The sequence below is a fragment of the Sciurus vulgaris genome (assembly GCF_902686455.1).
Source record: "Sciurus vulgaris genome assembly, chromosome: 14".
Lineage (NCBI taxonomy): Eukaryota > Metazoa > Chordata > Mammalia > Rodentia > Sciuridae > Sciurus > Sciurus vulgaris.
In genome coordinates, this window is record NC_136475.1 from 45,313,428 (window position 1) to 45,333,684 (window position 20,257).

Here is a 20,257-nt window from a genome sequence, read left to right on the forward strand (position 1 = left end):
GAAAACCAGGAGATAGGGATCACTGAGCACCATCTTCAGTTCTCCCTTGGTCAACCAGGCCCAGACACACCTGGAGGAAGCCCCTCGGTTGAAACCCCAGGAGCCTACGGCCTGACTTAGCGCTGTTTCCCACTTCCTCCACCTGCCTCCTCACTGAATATACAACCACACAGAACTGGGCCAGTTGCCCCACAGTTGGGTCAAGACATGGGGACGGGGGTTGGGGGACTTCAACCTCATGGACACCTCTCCAAGTCGAGGCCAAGAAAATAAGGGGGATTGGGGAAATAGTAGGTAACTCATCATCTCTCATCACTCTCTCTCCCCACTTCATTCTCCAAGAGTGGGACCTCACATATCGTCAGAGCTGCTGGGCCGGGCCACTTCCCTCTGTCCTCCACATGAGAAATAAGCTGGACTGTTCTAGACACAACTGAGAAATAGTTTTTGGCACTGAAGGCAGGCAACAGAAGGGGTTGGAGGAGTTTGTGCCCAGGGTCTCCAGACTGTGCGAGAGGAGCTTCTGGTGAATGACAGGCTGAAACCTCTGCAGTGACAACATCTGTGGGAAGATCTCATGGCCCAGCAGTTCCTCCAAGAGCACTGGGCAGTCCCTCTGGGAGACTGTCTGTGATTAAAGTGAGTCAAGGCTATGACATGTTTTGACCCTGGAATAAGACCAGTCATCTGGAGGGGCTGAAGGTCCGGGGATCCTCGACTTCCCCTTCAGCTGCCCAAGGCCTCCCTCCGCCCTCACAACCCACCCCAAGTGATTGCCTTCTGCCACCTCTGGGCACATATCAGGCACAAGTGTCCACGGGCACTTGCTGGAGTTTTCTTTCCACATGCATTAAATATTAACTCCTGTTTTGTTTTGGTTTAGTTTTCTGCTTGTTGAGATGGGGTGTGCTCAGAGGAAATCAGCCATCCGCCCTGGGTCAAGATGCACGAACCTCATTGACACAGGCAGAACTCATTTTTATTTTACTTTGTTTTTGGACCCCTTATCCTATCCCAAATCTCATTTTCCTCATCCTATCACAGGATTTATTCCTGTGATTATTTTTTGTTTTGATTTTTGTCTATGTCTTCCTTGATTATATTTCTGTTCGCAATATTGGTATTATGTGTGTGCTTTTGAAAATATATATTCAGGGTCTGGGGTTGTGGCTCAGTGGTAGAGCACTTGCCTAATATGTGTAAGGTACTGGGTTTGATTCTTAGCACCACATAAAAATAAGTAAAATAAAGGTTTTGTTTCCATCTACAACTAAAAAATATTTTTAAAAACTATATATATATATATATATATATATATATATATATATATATATATATATAAAACCTGTTGGTATACATCTCTTTCTGCTTCTTACCTTTTTCCTCTTCCCAGCCCAGGTGATGCTTTTGAGATTGCTGCAGGCTGATATAAGTAGGTGTGGGCCCAAGCATTCCTTCATCTGCCTAACGGCATTCATCATTTGCAGGTAACATGTTTTATTTATCTACTTTCCCATTTGTAAGCTTTTAGGTGTTTCCAAATCTTCCATATAACAAACATTTCTACAATGAACATATTTTTACACATTTTGTTGGAGGCCTGGGCAGGAGCTTCTTGGGTTCAGCATCCAGGATGGCATGGCTGGGTGGGAAGAGTTGATTCAATCCATGTTAGATATGAGATGTCCTCCAAAAGCTCACGTGTGAGACTGTTTCAGTTAGCTTGTTTGTTCCTGCAACCAAAACACCTAACAATAACAATTTTAGAGGAGGAAAAGTTTATTTGGGGGCTCATGATTTCAGAGGCCTCAGTCCTTAGACAGCTGACTCTATTCCTTGGGGCTCAAGGTGAGGGAGAACATCAGAGCAGAAGAGAGGAAAGAAGCTCAGGACATGACAATCAGGAATCAGAGAAAGAGAGACTAAACTTAGCTCACAAAATGTATACCCCAAAGGCACACCCCCATGACCCACCTTCTCCAGTCATATCCTATCTGCCTACAGGTAACACTCAGTTAATACCTATCAGGAGATTAACACTAATTAGGTTAAAGCTCTCATAATCTAATCATTTCACCTCTTAAACCTTCTTACATTATCTCACACATGAACTTCTGGGGGACACCTAATATCTAAACCATAACAGAGACAATGCAATTAATTTCAGAGATGAACTGAACTGATGATCAAGTTATGAGAGCCTTAACCTTATCAGTGCATTAATCCACTGATACGGATTAATTGGGTGGTAACTGTAGGCACGTACAATGTGGCTAGAGGGTCGCTGGGGAGAGAGCTCTCTCTCTGCTTCCTGGCACCCTGACCCCAGCTTCTTTCCTCTACCACACCTTTTCACCATGATGTTCTGCTTCATCCCAGACACAGGATAATGAAGTTGGCCCTCTATGGACTGAGACCTCTGAAACTATGAGTCCCAATAAAGTTTTCTGTCTCTAAAATTGTTCTTGTTGGGTCACAGCAATGAAAAAGCTGATTACAACAGTCCACCTAACACATCACACTGTTTCCCAGGGAGGTTACACCAGATGATGTTCCCAGCTTCTCATTTCCATTCACCTTCAGCAGCACTTGAGAGCCAACTCTTAAATATTTGCCAGTGTGATAGGTGTAAGACCTGTACTCACATCTTTAACAAATGTTCCCCAGTTTTCTTTCCCATACCTATCTGTTGGTTTTCCCAGTCAATGTATTCTCACTTCCCAGGAAAAGTGATATGATGACAGAGAGCAGGACGCAGGAGAGAGAAGTGGCTTTTTCCAGCTTTTGAGTTTCAAAATCCTGGACTCTTGGGAGACCAAAAGAGGTTCATGACACAGAAAAAAAGACCTGGGAGAAGAACATCATGAAGAAGGAAGGAAGAACAAGCAGGCTGCTTTGCCCCACTTAACAGTCGTGCTGGTGTCAGTGAGGAACAGTGTAAGAGGGGAAGTAAGGAAGTTCCTGTCAGAGGGCAGCCTGGAGTGCTGGGGCTTAGGGGTGCCTGTGCAGGTGTGTATGCAGGATGTGACCAGGCTGAGGCAACACAAGTGGCCGGAACTGTGGCTCCCTGCATTGAGCCTGCATGGAAACACTGGTGATTGCAATTTGGGAGTCTGGCCTAGTGATGCCAGACCTTTCCATCTTTTCATGAGAATCCAAACTCAGAATTGTTATATGAAAGCTCTATATTTTTTTTTAATTGGAGATTGAACCCAGGGGTTCTTAACCACTGGGCCACACCCCAACCCTTTTTATTTTTTATTTGAGACAGGTTCTAAGTTGCTTAGCGCCTCTCTAAGTTGCTCAAACTAGCCTTGAACCTGCGATTCTCCTACTTCAACCTCCCAAGACACAGGGATTAGAGGCGTGAGCCACCACACCCGCTGGAAGCTCTTCTTTTAAAAATATTAGTATGGAGCCGGAGATATAGCTCAGTGGTAGAGTACTTGTCTAGCATTTGTGAGGCCCAAGGTTTCTACCCAGTACCACCACAAAAAAAAGAAAAAAAAAATATTTTTAATGCTATGGAATATTTCAAACATATTTAAAAATAAACAAAAGAGTATAGTAAACCCCTGGCACCCACCACCAAATTTCAACAATGATCAGTGATGACCAGTTTTGTTTCATCTATAACCCTACCAATTCCCCAATCCTGAATTATTTTAAAGTAAATTCCAGATTCATCCTTTTCTTTGTAAAGAAAAGGATTATTGTTTTTACCATGGCACAATATCATAACTAATAAACCCCAATGTTTTCTTAACATCAAATGGCCTGTCACTGTTAAAATTTATAATTTTCTCATAAAATGTTTATTTAATATAATTTTATTATTTATTTATTTATTTATTCTGGGAATCCAAGCCAGGGCCTTGGGCTTACTAACCCTACCACTGTGTTATGCTTCCAGCCCTAATTTGATTGTTTTACAGTTTTTCTGATCCAGACAAGGTCCATGCATTGAGCGATTGACTTTTTTTTTTTGCGGTGCTGGGGATTTGAACCCAGGGCCTTGTGCTTGTGAGGCAAGCACTCTACCAACTGAGCTATATCCCCAGCCCTTGACATATTTTCAAATCTCCTTTAATCCACAGTTTTATTCCCCCCATCTTTTTACCTTTGCAATATATTTGTTAAAGAAGCCAGATTCTCTGTCCTACAAAGTTCCCAGAGTCTGGATTTGCTGGTGTTATTGAACATGCTTGTCTGTCTTCTGCAAGCTAAAGATCTCATTTTTTAACACATTTATAATCTTTTCAAAAGAAGGCTTAAATGCTGTCTGAGCCAATTGAAATACATCCTGAACTGAATTTGACCTGCAAGCCCTAGCTTACATGTTACTGGAAAAGAAAAAACAAACAAACAAACAAACAAAAAAAGATTTGGGGCCCTGTGCCCTGAGCTAAGGCCCAGGGAGAGAGTGAAATCCCAAATGGACATGTGGGGTCTAATCTGTGTGGGACATATTACATCTTACTTACTCTCTAGTAGAAAAAGGAGTTTTGCTTTGACAACCAACCAAAGAAAGGCAAGAAGTATTCCAAGGAATTTTTTCTAAAGTATCATACAATGGAAAAGACATATTTAATAATAAAGTGTGAAGAATATTGAATTAATATGACCCAAAAGTTTATAATGAAGCAAAAATTGGTGGGGTTGAATGTGATTCAGTGATAGAGTACTCACCTAGCACATGTGAGACCCTGGGTTCAATCCCTAGTGCTTCCCCCAAAAAAAAGAAAAAAAAGAAAAATTTGTATAAACACAAGGAAATTTCATTTTAGAAAAACAATTATATTAAGAAATTTAATGTCCCATCTTCAGTTAGGCTTCAACTCAATTGCATAATAATAGAAATCCAAATATGGCAGCTTAATCAAATGGGGTTTTTCCCAAGTAACAACAATTCTGGTAGAAGTCCTTCAGGGATAGAATTATCAAGTATTCAGGCTCCTAACTGCATGCTTTGGTACAATGTGCTATTCTTGACCTCATTATATAAAATAGCTGCTGTGTCTCCAGATACTCACTCTGCATTTTAGACAGAAGGGGAAAGGTTGAAAGAAGTCATGTGCCAGCTAATTAATCTCTCTACATAGAAAAACAATAATTTTTCCTAGAAACACCACCCAATATTCTCTTTTAGATCTCATCAGGCGTCAACTAGGTTCCATAACCTTTTCCATTTACAAGAGAGGTAAACTTTTCTGTTTACAAGTTTTTTAATATGGTGCACAGTCATTCTGAAGAAAATTAGAGTTGTCTTAGTAAGAAAGATGTAGAGGCTGCATATGATATACCAACTAGCAGCATTTGCCCGACATATACCGGTAAACAAATGTTATGGGCTGGATGTTTGTGTTCCCACTCCAAATTTTTTTTTCTCCATATATTGAAGCCCTAACCTCCAATGTGATGGTATTTGAAGTAGGACTTGGGAGGTTCCCAAGTTCCCATCAGTTCATGGGAATGAAGCCTTATAAAAAGAGGAAGAGAAAGAGCTATCTTCATGAGCACCATGCTGAACAAGCACCACAAAAAGGCCACTGTCGACAAGCCAGGAAGTGGCCCCACCACACCCTGGATCCAAGGGCATTTGATCTTAGAGTTTGCAGCTGCAGAAAGAAATGTCTGTCTGTCTGTAAGAAATAAATATCTGTTGTTTCAGTCACCCGGTCTATGGCATTTTGTTATAGCAGCCTGAGCTAAGACAACCCTCAAAATACAAATAAGGAAAAGGAGTAGAATGGAGACATTAAGAATAAGGGGGAAAAAATTCAGAGTCTACTCCAGCTCCACTGCTTGATCACTGTGTGACTCTGGGAAAGCTCACCCAGCCCTCCAAACCTTCTGCGTCCCAAGTATGTAATAGGAGGCAATGGCAAAGCCTACCTTGAGGATTGTTGGAGAGGTTGTCTGGATGGCCCCAGGCCACTGCCTTCTGCCTGGCAGAGTTCAAGCTCAGCCAGCAGTAGTTGCTACCGGTGTCCACTCTGGCCACTATTGCTCCCAGGAGGTGCTCCTGCTCTGCTAAAAATGAATTCCGACTTGACTTTCTAAACCCCTACATTCTAGGTCAGTAAATATTTATGAAGGTCCAGAGTGTGCCAAGAATTAGGAATGTCCTGGTAGACCAGGCATGGTTTCCATGTTGGGGAACATGGCAGAGACCACTGGTTGCCTGCCCACTGTCTATCTAGTTGCCTCTTCTCCCTTAGTAACAGAGGCCTGATTCTGGTTTTGGCGGTAGCATGCCCATCTCAGACTGGCATATCCCAACTTTCCTTACAGTTAGAACTGGTCATGTGACCTGCCCATGAGATGGAAATATGGAACTTCCAGGAGGACTTCTACAGGGAGTCGATTCTGCTGGAAGGTGAGTTTTCTGGTCTTTTCCACCTTTCCTTTCCTGTTCCAGGAGTATAAAGGGGGTGGTCCAGATCCAGCAGTCAATTCTGAGACTGGCAGAACAGAAAGAGGGAAGGACCCTGCTGCCATCCCAGCCCTGGACAGCTTTTCTGCAGATGTCTTGTACCTGAAAGAATAATACTGAGATATTAAAGAAAATATTACCAAGGGTTTTCTGCTGTATATCAACAACACAGATTCTACCTACAGGGATTTTTTAAGGAGATTCATACTTCTCCTTTTATCCCTCTTTGATTTCTCTTCTTGTTTCCTCTTTGCCTGCCTTGCCACTATTAAAAACCAAAATCCATTAGTAAATTAATTATAATGGGTATGCTCAGTTTTGTTTTTTTAAGACAAAACTCAGAAAATAAGCAACTGTTTTGATCAAAATCAAACAAAAAGACAAGATTTTCTGAATCATTAGTGACCTCTGAGGGCCCCTCACCCGCCCCCCATCCATTCCTCTCCAGGGAGGAAGCAGACTGCTGCCCCTCTGCTCTGAGGCTTGCTGCAAGAGCGTTCCTGGGGAACCCCAGAAGGTCCCTGAAACTGTCCAATGTCTCTGTTCTCCTTAATGCACCCGACTTCCATCACAGACTCCTATTACACCAGGTATGCTGACCTCCAGGGTCCTGCTTCCTTTCTCTTATCACTTCTTGCTGAATAACTTTCCAAACTTTCTCATCAATCAAGTTATAAGCTTTAATATTTATTAAAGTCTAGACTTTCATGTTCTAAAAGTTTAGAGTTTCATGTTTTATAATATAATCTACTTTTCAGTTATATGTTCAGATATTATTAATACAAACTTTTGTGTTTCACCAAATAGGACTTCCTGAGGAACATTTTATTTTTTATATATTGGTTGGTATCTCCTTTCTCAATTCAAATTTTCTTGAATTATAGATTTACTTGTCCAATGCTTAGCTTTCAGTTATGAAGTCCATTGAAATATTTTTCATTTTCAAAATGATTTTCTGCTTTTCTTGCCCTAATTTTCTTCTTCCTCTTTAGATTGGGTGGTCTTCTCATTCCTTTCCTCATATCTTAAGTTGAATTCTTTCTAAAATGTTTTCTTTTTATCAACCACCAAAAGAGGAAAAAAAAAAAAATTAAGCCATGAAGTTTCCTAAAAGTACTGCTTTGAACATTCCACAGAGATTAGTGTGGCATGCTGAACCATCATTGTTTTCTGAATAAACTCCTTTTGTGTTCTTGATTTCCTTTCCAATTCAATTGTTGATTCAGTAAGTATTTTTAAATTTCCAAGTAGCTGGTTTATTTTTGTTTTGGTTGTTACTTTATTTTTCATCCTATTTTGGCCAGCGAGCATAGCACAAATCCTTTCTGTTCTTTTTGAACTAGTCGAGAGTATGTCTGTGATCTAGCACACAATCCATGGGACTGTAAGGAGAGTTGCCATGAACAGATGAAAATTATACATAGTGCAAGACAGTCACTAATTTTGTCTCTTAGATTCGTTTCCTCCAGGGCAAGGACAGGTGTTGGGGCTGAAGTATGGGTTGTGGAGTGTCCCTGAGTACAGCTGGAGGAGGGCCTGAGCTGGGAGGGGCACCTCTCAACAGCCTGGGAGTGCCTGGCAGAAACAGGGTAGTTGAGAGTAACTCTGTGTGAGTGGCTAAGAGAGGTGGGACCAATTCAGAAGTCCTACTTGGGGAAGGCTCTCTAGGGATGGATTCTGAAGAGGAGGGAGAAGGCTCTGCCAAATGTCCAATGTATGTTGGTCCATTTTGTAAGATGGTCAGAGAGGAATCAATGAACAGGGTAGATCTTTACTAAAATGTATTGGCCTTAAAGCATTCATGCTGTTCTGTGTGTTGTTTCTGAGTCTTGAAAATGTGACCTGTTACATAGTTCATTATGCACAAATAAAGACTACTCCAGGGCACACTTTCTCCTCAGGGACATCTTCTCCAGGTGTCAAAGTTAACTCTTAAGGGGGCTAAAAAGAAAAAAACCTTTTTCTTTGCATGTAGAAAGTGAAACTACCTGTAGTACATGTTAGAGTTATGGTATATCTGTGGTATTAAAATTAAATGGGGAGTGGCAATTAAGAAAAAAAAGTGTAAACAGTTCTTTAGAGAGGCAATAATGAGATAAAGATTGAAAATCACTGTTCTAGAGAAAACTTACCTATGCCTATAAATCACCCACAAACCTTGCATGAAAACATACATAGAATGAATATCCCTAATGTATTGTGGGAAACTTTATATTATGAACAGAGAGACTTTATCCCAAGAGTAACTGCAGGGTTTGACAGAAAGGTAACCATTAATAATAATAAAATATCACCCATGTCACTGATCAAATCATGAAAATGTAATTTCAACAGATGCTGGAAAATCATTTCTTTTTTTTTTTTTTTTTTTTTTAAGAGGAATAGAAATATATTACAATAACAAAACGTAGAGCTATTTAAAACAGTCCTGGCTTTATCTTTATACAAAGCAGGCCATTGTTACTAAAAATAGGAGCAAAACAGGAAGACCTGCCAGGCCCACCTTCACCCCTGACTCTTGAAACCATCATCTGCCTCTGCAGCCAGGAGGAGGCCCCATACTGCAAGCTGGTCTGCAGACGGTTTTCTACTGTCCTTTGTCTGGAGCAGCCGGAGATCATTGTTACAAGGGATTACATTTTTAACCTCTGCACCAGGCACTTCTCCTGCATGGCAGCTTCCAGAGACCCTGGCATTTGGAACCCAATGTTTTTGTCATGCTGCTCTAACAAAATGCCACAGACTATGTGGCTGAGACAACAGACATTTATCTCTCACAGTCTGGAGGTATGAGGTCCAAGATCAAGGTGCTGGTAGATTCAGTGTTTGGTGAGGGCCTTCTTCTAGGTTGCAGACTGCTTACTTCCTGTGGCATCCCAAAGAATAGAAGAGTCCTGTGGGGACCTTTTTATAGGGACACTAATTCTGTTCACAAGGGCTCTACCCTTATGACCTAATTACCTCCAAAGACCTGCCTCCTAATACCATCACATGGGGGCTGGGGGCGGTTAGGATTTCAACATAGAAATTTGAGGGAAGGTCACAAATATTCAGCCCATCTCACTCTTCTCTCTGGTATCTTTTGGAATCCTTGGGAAACTTGGTATCTCCTGCTGCACTCAAACCTGTCTTGTTGTTTTGGACTCTGTTTCCAACTTTACTTGACTTGGCACATCCTCAGTCCCCTTTGAGTTCTCTATCTCCCACCACCCTGATCAGGGATTGGGTTTAGCACATCCTTTTTGTAGATTCCTTGTTCCCGCGGAGGCACCACTCTTAAGAGTCGTTCATTCTGGCTCATTCTCTTTCACTCTCTGAGTACTATTTGCACACCCTCCTACAGCTAGTGATTTGTCAAGAGCCTTTAGGAGCGTGCACTAGCCATGGTTCTTAGTTGTAAGCAACAGAAACAAACCGAAGCAAAAAAGAAATTTACTTAGGGTGTTTTGTTAATTTGCTGGGACTGCCATAACAAAGAAACACAAACTGGTTTAAACAATAAAAATTTATTATTTCACAGTTCTGGAGGCTGGAAGTCCAAGATTAAGGCAGAGTTCGTTCCTTTAGAGAACTGCGAGAGATCACTGGTTTTATGACTCTCCCGGGGCTTCTGGTGGTCTGCAGTAATCTTCACCTTTGTCTTCACCCTCTCCATGTGCATGGCTCAGTCCAAATTTCCCCTTTCTATAAGGACAACAGTTATATTGGACTAGACACCCACCTTCCTCCAGTGTGATCTTAACTTATTATCTCTGCAGTGACCCTTTTTCCAAATAAGGTCACATTCTTAGGTACTGGGAGTTGTGGCTTCAACATGTTCATTTCTGGGAAAACAATGCAGCTCATAACAGATATCCCACTGGTCACTCAGGATGAGCAGCAAGGTCAGGGTAAAAAGGAATCAAGGGAAAGAGACTCAGCCAAGATGATACCTCAGGAGCAACCAACCTGACTCCAGTGCTTGCCAACAAGGTCATGATACATCTTGCATGACCACACAAAGCCCATTGGTCAATCTGGCTGCTCAGAAACCCTCCTGCTGGGGTCTCAGACCTTGGACTCCTACATAACCAGTCATGATGCAAGTCTAAACAGAGGCATCTAGCCCAGGCTGGGCCACAAGCTCACACTTAGTGACCAGGGGGCAGAAGAACGCAGATCTTGCCCACCTGCTTCTGAGGTTGAAGGTGGAGTCCTGCCTGCATGATATATAAAGATGCCCTCACAGCAAAAAAAGTATTGGATGCCAGGCAGACAAAAAGGCCAATGTCACTACAAAGCTGTTGGCCACATTCTGTACACCAGTGGTCCTCAGAATATAGAACACCAACCTCAGCATCTTCAGAGCATCTTAGAAATTAAAATTCTTATCCCTTCCCCAGATTAACTGAATCAGAAATTCTAGGAGTGGGGTCCAGCAAACTCCTCAACAAGTGTTCCAAGGGGTTACTTTTTCATCCCCAGCCCCCTTTTTAACCACTCAATTGAGGAATAGTTCACTACAATAAACTACACCATGCACAATTTGGTGAGTTTTGACATATGCATATATCTGTGAAACTACTACCACCTTCAAAATAACACACACGTTCATCACCCCTCAACTTTCCTCCTGTCCTTTTGTGATTCCTCCTACTCCCTCTCCCACACATACCACCAGTGTCACCAGGCAACTATTGATTTGTCACTATGGATCAGTTTGTAATTTTTCTTACTTCACATAAGTGAAATCATACAGTACATATTCTTTGTGTTGTTTCTTTCACTCAGAATAATAAATTTGACATTCATCAATATTGCCATGTGTATCATTCCTTTTTTAAAGATGAGTACTGTTTCATAAGACGGATATACATATTTGTTTAACCTATTTATGGACATTTGGGTTGTTTCCCATTTGGGGCTATTATATAAAGTTGCTATGAATAGTCACGTACAAATCTTTGTGTAGACATATGCTTTCGTTTCTGTTGGATAAATATTTAGAAGTGGAATGACTAGCTCATGTGGTAGGTGTAGTTTATCTTTTTTAAAGAAACTGCCAAACTGTTTTCTAAAGTAGTCACTCTGTTTTGCAATACAAAACAATCTTGTGGATACTCAGTCTTTTAATATCTTAGCCATTCTAATGGATGTGTAGTGGTATCTGTGATTTTTATTTGCATTTTCCTAATGCCTAATGATTTTGAGCATCTTTTCATGTGCTTATTTGTCATCTATACGTTTTCTTTGGTACACTATTTGTTCAAATATTTTCCCATTTTAAAATTGAGTTGCTTCTCTTATTGAGTTATAAGCACTCTTCATATATTCTAGATACAAGATTTTTGTCAGATATATATCTTGAAAATATTTTCTTCTAGTCTTTGGCTTATCTTTTTTTTTGTAAAATAGGGGCTTTCGAAGGGCAAATGTCTTAAATTTTGATAAAGTCCAAGTTACTGTTTTTTTCTCTTATAATTTATGCCTTTTGCATAACATTAAGAAATCTTGCTAAACCTAAAGCTATGGATTTTCTACTACATTTTCTTTTAGAAATTTTAGTTCTTAAATTTAGATGTATTATCCATGTAAGATTAATTTTTTAAAAAACTTTATTTTGAAATTAGTTTGGACTTATAGAAAAGGTACAAAAATATTGCATACAGTTCACACATATCTTTCACCCAAGTTTCCCTGATGTTAACAACATAACTATAATTATCAAAACTGAGAAATTAGCTTGTATTTAATAAGCTATAGACTGTATTTAAATTTCACTAATATATTCCCTATTGTGTTTCTTATGTTCTAAGATCCAGTCCAGGATCCCACACTGCATATAGTTGTTTACTTGGTCTCCTCCAATCTGTGACAGGTCCTTAATCTGTCATGTCTTTCCTCTTAGTTTTATATATGGTGTGAGGGGAGAATCAAGATTTGATGGGGGGTTTTGTTTTTGTTTTTTTGCATACGGCTTTCTAATTGTTTCAGCATTTATTTAAAAGATTGTCCTTTCCCTAGTTGAATTACCTCTACAACTTTGCCAAACATCAGTTGAACATATTTGGGTGAATCTTCTTTTAGATTCTGAATAGATCACTGAGATATCAATGTATCTACTGTTACACCAACACAGCATTGTCTTGACTTCTTAGTCCCCCACCCCTTTGGTACTGAGAGTTGAACCTAGGAGTGAGTACCTTACCACTGAACTATACCTCCAACTCTTTTACGTATATATATATGTGTGTGTATATATATATATACATATATATATATATGTGTGTATATGTATATATGTTTTTGTTTTTTTGAGACAGGGCCTGTTAATTATCCAGGCTGGGTTGGGATAGAGCTCAGTGGTAGAGGATTTGCCTATAGCTCACATGAATTAAAATAGTTGGGTAAAAGTAGATGAAGAGAAGATATAGTGTATATTCAAAACACAGCATAATTCCTTTGGACCAATTAGAAATATTAATTAGAATAAGATTCCACTCTAATTAGAAATTTTAATTAGAACTAGGTCCCATTCACACTAGTCAACAAAAAATTACTGAATAAAATTTTCAATTATACTCAGTGATCTAATTTATGTTTATGTAAAAAAATGTGTGTTTTGCCAGGCACAGTGCGCATGCCTATAATCTCAGCAGCTAGGGAGGACGAGGAAGGAGGATCTCACGTTCAAAGTCAGCCTTAGCAACTTAGGGAAGCCCTAAGCAACTCAGTGAGACCATGTCTCTAAATAAAATTTTTAAAAACTGGGGATGTGGTTCAGTGGTTAAACACCCCTGGGTTCAATCCCTGGTACCAAAAAAAAAAAAAGTGTATGTTTCTATGTGTTTACGATTATGTATGGAAATGAACAGAAAATACTCTAGAAATCTGAGACAGGTGCTTTTCCAGGAGGGTGAGGATGAGGAAGTCCTTGCCTGTGTTCTTTGAATTTCTTTCAGTTATAAGGTACTAATATAGTTCCTATATAATACAAAACTTGACAAAACAGCATATATGATCCCTTTTGGTCAAACTACACGTATTATTAGTGTATGTATAGAAAATGTCTTCAAAAGATGATCACACAAATTTAATAACAGTTATGTATAGATGGAAGGATTTTGGATGATTTTCACTGTGATTTTATTTTTAATGTGGTTCAATGCTTTCTTATAAACATTAGGGGTTTTTTAGAGCATTTTTATTTTTATAATAAAAAAGTAAAAATATATTCTTATTTCAAAAGAAATAGGGAATTCTGTTCATGACATAAACAAGGACACTTATAAATCTGTTAGGAGAAATAGAATATTAACAAATGGAAAAACAGATCAAGTTCCTATTTATATTTTATAGTATTATTCACATATAATAAAGATAAATCTTCCCAGGCTATAAATAGTTTATTATAATACCAATTAACTTTTCAAAAGAAGAAACTTCCCTTTAAAATATTTATTTCCTCCTCCTGTTATGAAAACCTCTGATTATAGTAAAACAAATGAAAAATGCAGGGGGAGGGAGGACTCCATTTTCCATGAGACAAGGAACTGCCATAGCACCAAAACAGAGCCCATGAAACAAACCTGCTGTTTACATGGGATGAGAACTGGAACAGGAAAGGGACACGCCAGGTACACCCAGGGTGAGAAGGGCTCTCTGTAAAATCCTAGGGCGGAAGCGTGGTTGATGATGCTTTGCCTTCATCTAGAAGACATGGTAACACAGGCTGGCCTCCAGAGAGTGGGACCTGTGGGGGCAGTGGTCCTGTAGAGAGCAGTCAGGGCTAGAATGGCAGAGGGGATGGGCTACAACAACCCCTTGGTGAACTGCCACCCAAATGGGAGACACGTGGGGATGGTGGGGAAGGAAGAAGTGGAGACCAAGGGAAGGAGGAAGTGGAGACCACCAGATTGCACCAGGGACCTATGAGTCTCAGCTGCATGAACTTCCTGGACACCAAACACTGCAGAGAGAGGAACCCTAAGAGAAAGAAAACAAATGAAAGGGTGTTTGAGACAATGAAGCTATTTATATCTGGAGGATCCTAGATTTTCTCCAATCTCCCAACTTCCTTCTGCATTCTTCAACTGATATTCCATCAGTAGTACACCCCATTCAAAGATTAGTAATAATCAAAAGGGGATTTATGCCTAGAAATTGCAGAGAAAGAAAATACACACAAAAGGCTGATTAAAAAAAAAAAAAAAAAAACAAAAAAAAAACAAAAAAAAAAACAAAAAAACACTACAAGGGGGGATACCTAATGAAACACAAAAGATGTTCAGATAAATTCTCTGTATTCTCAAAGAAAATTCAGACAATATCCTTTCTATAAAATGATTCTGAAAGAAAAACATAAAAATCCAAAGAGCTGAGCCAGGTGCAGTGGCACATGCCTGTAATCCCAGTGGCTTGGGAGGCTGAGGCAGGAGGATCATGAGTTCAAAGTCAGCCTTAGCAATTAGTGAGGTCCTAAGCAACTCAGTGAGACCCTGTCTCTAAATGAAATACAAAAAAGGGTTGGGGATGTGGCTCAGTAGTTGAGTGCCCCTGAGTTCAATTCCTGGTACAAAAACAAAAACCAAAAAGCTGGGCATGGTGGCACATGCCTGTAATCCCAGCAACTCAGGAGGCTGAGGCAGGAGGATTGCAAATTTAAAATCAGCCTCAGTAATTTAGCAAGACCATCAGCACTTTAGTGAAACCCTGTCTCAAAATAAAAAGTAAAAAGAATTGGGAATGTAGTTCAGTGGTAAAGCACTCCTGGGTTCAATCCCCAATACCAAAAAAAAGAATTTTTTTTTCAACAAAGAGGTTACAAAATGGCAGAAAGAAGTAGAAAGTAAGCTAGTAGATGCAGGATAAAAACAGAAGAATAAACCATGAAAGAGGTGGAATCTACATTAGCAGCAACAGAACATAAGATAAAACTATGTAGTTCAGCACATGGGGGACAGACTCCTGGAAACCACACAAAATAAGATGAACAACAAACCCCACAACTTGCTAATGACTGTGGAAAAAATTAATATTGTTAAAGAAGACCAAGAAAAGAGAGGATGTCATTTCTAAAGAATAGTCACTTTTGAAGCAGGAAAACAAAAGGATATGGCTTTTTTCTAAAGTAAACAGAACTTTCTTGAAATAGGATGACTTAAATCTTCTGATCAAAAGGATATACATATTTCAAGAAAAGTTGATATAGATTGTTCCACATCAAGATATAGCTTAGTGAAGTTATGAAACACCAAGGATAAGGAAAAATCTCACCTGGGTATCCAGATAGGAAACCATGTACAGAGAAAAGGAAGAAGACAGAGGACCAACATCTGAAAAGTTCCGAAGGAAATAGAACATGACTGCGGGACTTTGTAACACCAGTAAAAAACAATAGGCAGACATTCTCAGACATGTGAAACCTCAGAAAATAAAAGACCCAGGAACCTTTCTGGAAAAACATGAATGAAGTGCATCCAACCTAGGAATGTGTCAAAATAAATCATTGAATGAAGAACTTGGGTATCTTGATTTCCTGGGAGTGCCATAACAAATACCACAAATCAGATGTGTCAGAGCAGCAGAGATCTGTTCTCCCGGGTGATGGAGCCCAGAAGTATGGAAGCAAGGTGCTCAGAGCCATGCCCCTCTGAAGGAGCTAGGGAAGGATTCACCCTCACCTCCTCCAGCTGTCGTAAGCACAAACGTTCTTTGGCTTGGAGAAACCTGACTCTTCTCTTCACAGTGTTCTTCCTGTGTCTGTTCACATGGTCTTTCCTCTGTGTGTCCAACTTTCCCCTTTTTATAAGGACATTAGTCATTTGGATTAGGGCCCACTCTTCTGACCTCATGTTAACTTGGTTACCTCTGTGAAGATCCTATTTCCAAATAAGGTCACATTTTGAGGATTCAACATACCTTCTTTTGGTGGGGGAGGCACAATTCTATCCATAACACTGTGTTAACACAGATGTGGTCAGTACTGAGTCCATTAAAGACGGAGCTAAAACTAAACAACAGGGAGATATGGTTAGACGGCAAAATGAGACTAGGTGAATGTTGCCAATGGAATATAATAAAAATCAAGAGAAGACTCAGGCAGTGGGGTAAACTAAGTGTGAATAATTTCTTGCCTTTCATACTAGAAAGTCAACAGACATCACTTGAAATTGAAAATGATCTTTAAAAAACAATTGTATATTCAGTCTCCTAAGGTTTTTCTTAATTCTAAAATAACATTTTTGGAGAACTATCACATCGTGTACTGAAAAAAGCAACCAATTTAGTAGTTCTGAGTTTTTCTTCTGTTTTTCTGCTGTTAAATTCAAGTAAAATTATATTTAGTTTTAAAAAAAATCAAAACAGTATACAGAACACAAATCTATTTTTATAAAATTGAATCTGTTGCTCTATCCATCTACTCACTCACCTATTGAGTCTCAAATCATATTTTATCAATGTTGGGGATAGTTACCTCTGGGCAGTGAGGATTTATAGTAAAGGGTTTAAAAAAAAAAAACTGTTGTACTCTTCTATATATAATTTGAATTTTTACAAGAGTATGTGTTATTTTGAACAAAAACAATAGTCTCTCTTTCTCTCTCCCTTCCCCTGCCCCCTTTCTGTCTGTCTCCCGGCCAAAAGCTTTCTCTGTAGGCATTGGGGGTGCTGAGCTAGGAGGTCCAGGAGACAGAAGGGGTTCTGGGGTGCTGTCCCAGGTAACACAAGGTGTCTGGGTGTCAGGGGATCTTCCTAAGCCTGAGGCCTGCTTCACACTACTGTGGTGGAAAAGTTCTTCAATAGCAGATGCCACCCTATGTGTCAAAAACTTTACATGGTCATACTCAACACCCAGAGAAACCCAATGACCTCCACGCTCAGCAAAATGAGTCAGAGTTGCCCTCTAATTTCTGAGAAAAGCTAGCATTTGCTTTATTGTGACATCAAAAAAGTCAGTGCTCACACAGACTAAGCAGGAGGTGGCCTGTGTTCTGGGCATCCTATCAAGAGGGCTGCTCTATATGTTCTGGGTTCACGGCCACGTGACCAAGTCCTCCACTCCATCCTCCAAGCCCGATTTTTCAACAGGAAAGGCATCTGGGTACATAATGGTTGTCATCATATTCACATATTATTGTTCCTCCTCTTCTATCTGGTTGTCCCCTGATGTTTGGCAGGAAATATATCTTTTATTACTCTTCTTCCTGTGCTTTCATGAGAAACTGGGAAACTTCCCCAGCAACAACAACAAAAATTAAAAAGAAAGTGGAGTCTGTGCCATTGGGCTGGGGATCACATGTCTCCAGGGGACAGAGTCACTAGACAGGTTGTCATAGTAATGTAGTAGCAGAGGCGGGTGGTAAGCCTTCAGTGAATGCTGAGCAACAGGGAACCTAGCAGGAGCCCATGAGGGCAGCACCTGCCAGGGACTGGGATCCTTCTTGGAAAATATCGTCTATGTTTACTATTTGCTTTTTTCTTTTAAACAGAAAGATTAATATTAAACGTACAGAAAATTATTCATGGAAACATACAGAAAATCAATTTATTTCAAATAAAATATTACAAGTCATAAGTTCTCTGTGTAGGGAATCTAAGTTCTGTAATTGTTGCAATTTGTCAATCTCCTCTTTGCTCTCTAGATACTTCGAAGATTGGTGCTAATTACTCAGGGAGGCTGGGTTTCTCTGAAGTCACGTCCATGTAGACAAGGCAGAAGGGACCAACTTACCACCCACTGCCCTGACCTTTGGATTACCAGTGCTCTCCTTATGCTAACTTCTCCACACAAAAGAATAAATACAGCTCTAGAGAACTCTAGAGACCTCTGTTTATTAGAAATGTGATTTCATTCACTCAGTGAAGGTTGATTAGAATCCCTTCTCTTTACCACATCCTACCAACTGCCTCATCGTTCTCCATAAAGGCTGAAGGCAGTCTCTGCCTTAGTCAGAACCACATCTTGGCTGACTTTAGCCATTTCCTGACAAAGGCCCTGCAGCCCAGAGAAGGGTGCTCCTGAACAGACGTGAGACCATTCTGGAAGCCCCAGGGAGGAAGTTGACTGAGACTTGCCATGTGTCCCTTGGTTTGGTCAGAAATCAAGGGATCTAGCAGATGCTGTCCGCAGAGAGGAAGTCTGACTACTCTCCCTCCTGGTCACGTCCCCTCGGAGGATTTTCTCTCCTCAGAGAGAAAATGGAGAGATACAACTATGCTTCCCCTTTGCACACAATAATGTGAACCTGCAGATGGTTCCATGTGAGAATGATGACTGAGAGTCCTCAAGTAGACAAAGAGTGAGTTCAGGAGGAGTCACCCGCATGCTTGGATGTGTCCTGAGAACACAAATGGAGCCAACTCATTGAGCTCTGCACTTTGGAGTTTTAATCTTTCAAGAACACACTTCCTTCCTGTATTTCTAGTAACTACTGTTTCTGACTTCTCTGGAAATCCCACCAGGCACCCTGATTCTCCTTCCATAAGAATTAAGTCACAAAAATAGAACCATGAGAAAAGTCAGCTCGACCCCTTTGCCCTCTGAAATGTTCTGGTGGAAAGAGCCTGGGGCAAGCAGGGAAGCACAGAGTCTCTCTAACTGTTCTTCCAGCTCAAGGAAAAACAAACTGAAACACAAAATAAAAAATGTTTTAAATTAGTCATCCGCAAGAAAGGGAGTTTGGAGGGAAAGAGTTTATACTGGGACTATTTTAGTATTTGGGGAAGGAGTTTTTAACCTGAGATCCATGAATGGGCTTTGCTAGGGTATATGCTCCTCCAGAAACTGAACTACAAGTTCTTATGTCTGTACATTTTTCTAAGAAGACAGTCTAAAATTTTTTGTAAGGTTCTCAAAGAAGTCCCTGGACCCCCCACAACAAAAAGTAAGACTTACTTACTTAGAGGATAACCTAGCTATATTAGTTATTTATTGCTATGTAACAAATTACCTCCAAACATCAGTACAACATAACTAACTTGTTATCTCACAGTTTATATGGGTAAGGAATTTTTGATGATTTAGCTGAGAGATTCTGCTCCATCAAGGTCATTTATGATGTTGCTATCAAGAAGTTAACAGAGGTTGCTATTATCTGAAGTCCTAACTGGACTAAAGAATGGTTGCCCATGTCTACCATTGGTTGTCCAAGATGGATGTCTCACCTGGCTATTGGCAGGAGGCCTCAGTTACTTGGCACATGGATCTCTCCAGTGACCTGCTTGAGTGCCCTCACAACATGGCAACTGGCTTCCCCGAGAGTGAGTGGCCAAGACAGAAAGCCAGAAGGAAATCAAAATGCCTTTTATGACTCTCCAGAAGTCATACATTGTCCTTATGCCACATGCTAGCCTATAAAAATACTCTCAAGGGGAGAAATTTGGGCTCCACTCTTTGAAGGGAGAAATATCAAAGAATTTGTGGAATATTTTGAAACTACCAACTAATAAACAGGCCTTACTCTATAATCTTGATGAAAAGCAAATTTCTCTCCCCCTGTACATTCCTCCCCTTTCTTCCACCAGATCATTTTGCAGAATTTGGGGTTGACCTGGGGTTAGGGGAGCTTCTCTATGATCTTGAAGAAACTACTAAATTTTGTGACTCAAATTTTTTATTGGTAACTAGGGATAATAATAGCACCTACTTCATAGAATTGCTGCATGAGGGTTAAATGAAATGCTAGATTAATAACTGCTAAAAAATGTTAGCTGTAACAATGGTGATCCCCATCCCAATCTAGGGATTTCTATTTCTATTCAATAGAATTATACATTTATGGGTTATAAATCTTCTAAGAAGAGTTAGAATTATTTACTGAGGGCTGGGGCTGTGGTTCA

General features: G+C 40.1%; 1 long non-coding RNA gene across 1 annotated transcript in view; it reads right to left on the reverse strand.

The window, feature by feature from the left end:
- Positions 1–1,389: 1,389 nt before the first annotated feature.
- Positions 1,390–20,257, reverse strand: part of LOC306643543 — a 43,146-nt gene continuing 24,278 nt past the window's right edge. The window contains exons 2-3 of the long non-coding RNA XR_013758975.1: positions 16,337–16,427; positions 1,390–1,748 (exon numbers count right to left, since the gene is read on the reverse strand). This is a non-coding gene — a long non-coding RNA (uncharacterized lncRNA). The remainder of the gene's footprint in view (positions 1,749–16,336; positions 16,428–20,257) is intronic.